The sequence below is a fragment of the Diuraphis noxia genome, unplaced genomic scaffold (assembly GCF_037042655.1).
Source record: "Diuraphis noxia isolate RWA-SAM2 unplaced genomic scaffold, SU_Dnox_SAM2 contig0001, whole genome shotgun sequence".
Classification (NCBI taxonomy): Eukaryota; Metazoa; Arthropoda; class Insecta; order Hemiptera; family Aphididae; genus Diuraphis; species Diuraphis noxia.
Genome location: NW_028301711.1, coordinates 8,349,044 through 8,354,414, shown reverse-complemented (window position 1 = coordinate 8,354,414; position 5,371 = coordinate 8,349,044).

Sequence of the window (5,371 nt, the reverse complement as noted above, 5' to 3'; positions counted from 1 at the left end):
TAGAACAAAAACTATTAAAGTGATTGGTTTTATTTAATATTAAGTTGTTAATAAAAAAAGATTTTATAAATAAATTATTATAAATATTATAAATAATTTTTAGTGACAACTACATTTTTAATTCCTTATCTGATATACTATGTACTACCTATGTAATTTAATGTTTTAAAATAAAAATTTTCACCGGTAGTTTATGATGAGTTATTGAGTTCTAACATATAAGCACGATTAATGATACACTGACAAGTGATAAAAAAACTGGTTGAAAAAATATGGCCCTAACCGATTGATCATGAAAAGGCATATAAAACTTAACTTATCTCTCCTGGTGGAATAAAAAATAGTATTATCTATGGATGTATCATAAATAGACATGTATCCGCTAGAATCGCTAAACATTACGTCTACATGCATTTGGTGACTCAAACGGAACATTACAATAGGGGCAACATATTCATAATATTTTACACATCAGTTGTGTAACCAGTATACAAGGTAGGATTCGACCTAAAAGACAATAGATAACAAAAAGTATATTTATTATTTATAGAAATCAAAAAAATTAAATTAAATAAGAAAAAATCAAAAATTATAATTATTAAAAAAAAAAAATGCTTGGGCAAGTAAGTGCTGTTCTGCTGAAGGTACTGCAGTGTGCAAAATGGTCAGTGTAATGGATGTGTGATGGTGTGTAAAAGCTATAAATACAATAAATGTTAATGAATTTCTACTAACTACCAAAGAAATTGCAAATTTTCACAATTTTAATTTCACATGCTTATAAAAATGTAAGTACTGGAGATTTACTCTTAATTTTTTTTTTATTTTCTACTAAGAAAACTTTATGAGATACCTCACATAGAATAGGTATTCAATAAAAAAATATGTTATTATCTCAAAATGTTAAAAACTAAAATTCAGTAAAATATTTTGAAATTTAAGTATGTCAATATTTAATTTTTCAGATAATTGACTTAATATTTTAATATTTTTGTTTATTGAGGAAGAAACCTTTGGTGACATGCGAAACACCGTCATTCAAAGGTATATAAAAGCTCATAAAAGCTTTATGTGTCCTTGACGATACAACCTCATTACCAGATCGTAGAGTCATTTCTATAGAATCAAATAAGAAGTACACATTATACATAACTATTTTATCTGATTAAATAGCCAAACAAAATATTACATGCACAACGGCTGATATGTGGTCTTACAATAACAAAAGTTACTCAAGTATGTCATGTCACTTTATAGATGAGCATACTTATGTTAGATATTCATACGTTCTTGGTTGTAGAAGAATTAAAGACAATCATACTTTGTAATATAGCAGAAGTAATGAATGAAATAACTCATACATATAATATCTAGAACTCTAAAATATCACATACAAAAACTGATAATGCTAGCAATTTGGCAAGGCGTTCAGAACATACTCATTGAAATCTATTGGTATGGAGTTTTCAAATAAGTTTAATAATAACTGGTTAGATGATGAATCTATATGTGATGAACATAATTATATGGGGTAGTTTTGGCACAGATTTTGATACTGTAGATTTCTACAGGAAACCCATATTTCTTTACTGAGTATTGAGAACCATCTTCAATGAATTTAATAACAAGTCCATACTCTAAATTTATATTGCTTACATTATTTATATAATAATTAAGAAAATTCAGGTGACTAGTAGAAATTAGTATTTTTTATATGTATATATGTATATAATTGGTTGTCATTGGTGGATACTGGCGCAGGTAAGGTAAAAGTATGCATCAAATTATCACATTTATGGTTACAAATAAAGAAATTATATCTTAAAACAAATATGAGAGTTAAATGTATACTTGTAAGTTGTAGTATTGTAAGGTACTCAAAAACCAGTGGCATAAATTGGCCTCAACTTTCCATACATAACCACCAATACTCTAAATCCTTAGGAAATCCATGCTGTGAACACAATATTTTATATAATTTTTGTAATTGTATATAATTTTATATTGCTCATTTCATTAATGCAAATGTAACAGAAACACAATAAAAAAAATCAACATTGTGTTAATACGTATTACTAATTTGTGACTAAACCATGCTCTGTTAATCATAAAAATTTCTACACGGCATGCACACCATTTTATTTGTGATATTCATTAATTTCTTAATTCACTTAATACTTTATATTTTTCATTGTAAATTTTTTACTGATGTCAAACATGCATATATATATAAATTAAAATTGATTAAATAATTAATTTTTGTTATCTTAAAATATAGTAAGTTTAATGCACAAATTATTATAATTTCAAAAGCACATACCTACTATAGCCAATGTTTGTAACTGAATTTCAATTTCGATGTATAATATGTATAATATTATGTTTGATTTCTATGTATCACTGTCAATGCACAAACTGGTTAATTAATTAGAATCATTATTGATTTTTTTAAATATAACTATAATGACTATAAGAATTGCAACGTTAAGTTAATTTATGTATTTTAATATTGTTCAAAATGTCTATCAAATCATCAATGATCATATTTATCATTATTATTATTATTATTATTCTATTAGGTAACTACTACTTATTAAAACTAAAACTGTAAAATATTGTGATTGATAATATTTAATTTATAACTTTTAAAACCAAAAACTATAAGCATGTGTACAACACACATATATTATATATAATAGGAATAATAGGATACATTACATTTAATTAATGTTTTATAGGCTACACATAGTATATGCATCTAACAACTATGTACTTATAACTATGTATAACTATGTACCTATAAACAATATTAATGTTGTGATACACCAAAACAGGGGTCTATATAAATAATGTATAGCATTCATTATCAAGTTTATTGAACATTTTAATTTCACTAACTACGCACACGTAGTAATTATAAATTAATTATTTGATCTACGCAATACGTTTGCCAATAAATAATAATAATTTAATCCATATCACGTTTTGTTAAGCAATCTTATTTTAAAATTCAGCTATTGTTAACTCGTTATTAACAATCTTTGTACATAAATATTGTAATTTTACAGTTTTTCCTGATCCATGTTTATTTTTTATTCTTACGGGTTCTATATTATGTAAAGATATTTTAGTTTTACCTACCCCCACTTCCTCAAGAAATTTATTAAACAGCTTCCAAGTTGTTGGATGACTATGCCCGAGTAAATGCGGAAACCTATTGTTCCAGCTTTCACAAATATTATTTGAACGATTGTACGGTGCCTGGAGTGTAATATAACCTCGTGTACGTTTCATGTTTCAGGGGGCATATTTTTCAGAACAAATATGCAGGGACCGTCGTCATGAAGGCGCCCGCCACGGAGACGCCTGAACGTTCTATATATATTTTTTTCTTTTGTAAGCAATTTCAATGGTCGTATTTAATGATATATATAAATCATAGGTTGACAGCTACATTTTGATTTCTACTAGTGTTAACGGCTTTGTAGAAAAATAACAATAGTCGGCATGCCGCTGGCGGCGACGACCAACCCAAGAGTGTATATTTATATTATTTCCAGTTTATTTCATTCCAAAAATGACCAGTTGTTGCCTGCACGTTCTATTGTCCGATTGTAACACCCAACATTTCAGCAATCGATTTTTCTTACTAATCGTTTATAAGGTAAAAAATAGAGAACACAACAAAAGTTTCAATATTTTAGTTCAAGTTTCATCGTATTCGACGTATTACAACATACCGCATTCCTGTTTTACATTTTTTACTGTTGAATGTATTAATATTATTACGGTAATCTGAAAAACATCCCCAAATATATTCCTAACTGTTGTATATAGCAATCTAAAATATTAATTAATAATAGCAAAAAAATTTAAAATTTGAATGATATAACTTTTATAATATTATCTTGATCACACAGTTAGATTACGTAAAGAATAAAAATATTTATTATGATAACAATGAACAATATTACGAATATAAAATATCATATTGCGCATAAAATAGCTGGACACTATATTTTGAAAATCTCCATCTAATAAAAATTTACTATCATTTTGACGTACGTAAGTAAAATCTTTAAAACAAATTTTGTCATTGTAGGTAGTAGCACTATGTACAGGAACTAAAGAAGTATACTAATAACCGTCTAAGGTTTAACCGTAATAACTTATCGTTAGCAATATAAGGAATCGCAGAAAAAAAAACCTGACGGAAAAAAGTATAACAAATATAGACAATTTTATATCCGGATTACGGCTACTCAAATACAAAATTGGTAGGTACATAATATAGTCATATAATAATAATAATAATAGTTACAGCAGGTCAGTCGACTGTAAAAATATAACAATAATTATAGTATAAATATTTTATTGGGTATAGTGTAATATGATATTAAATATATAATTAAATTAAAACTCTATGTTGTCATTCCAATACATATAAAGTGTTCACATTATATTTATATTTTTGGGCTTTTTTCCTTAGACATTTTTCTGCCAACCCAATAGAGGTGGCTCGAGGAGGGGTAATATAAATGGTAATCGGTAAAAATATCCAAATTTTACGTAAATTAGTATATTACACTTTACTTTCTAATAAATGCCACGCCTGCATGTGTTATTATCTCCGTTCTATTTTAAATCGTTTTTGACGTTCTATTTTTTTAATTTCCAGTAAGGACAATTTAATTTTTTTATTATTCAAACTTCAGGTTTTTGTTTTTCAAAATAATATATTATATACTTTGCATTAATTTTGTCTAATTTTAACAGCCAATACATGAAGGTAGTTTTAAATTCTTGAAATGGCTGCCTGAGATATATTTATAGAGATCATATTTTTTCAAGATTTTTGACCAAGCATTTTTGATAGCACAAACCAATAAGTATAAGTAATTTAATAAAAAAGTAAAAAACAAATGTATTTTCATAAGCTTATAACTTAATTATATTTATGTTCTCAAAAAAATAACGACGCTATGACACAGATAAAGTTCTTACCTAAGCGTTGTGGAATTTTGGTAATTCTACTATAAATACAAAGGGAGTAAAGTTGTCCCGTGCTAAACAGATTTTGCTATGTTATACGGTTGCAAGACGGAGACAACACATGCGGGTGCGTATAATTTAAATTTTTTTGATCAGAATTTTCCAATGTATTCAATATTAAGTATGTAATATGTATTAATGTATTAATATTAAAGCAAAATATGTAGTAAAATTAAATTCATAAATGTGATTAAAATTTTCTTCTCACTTCACCTATAATATTCATTCGGTTATAAAACTCACTTTGGGATCACCACAAATATATAATAAAAGCGGCTTCCACTGTACTTATTAGTTATTATGGTCATATCCGAAAGTA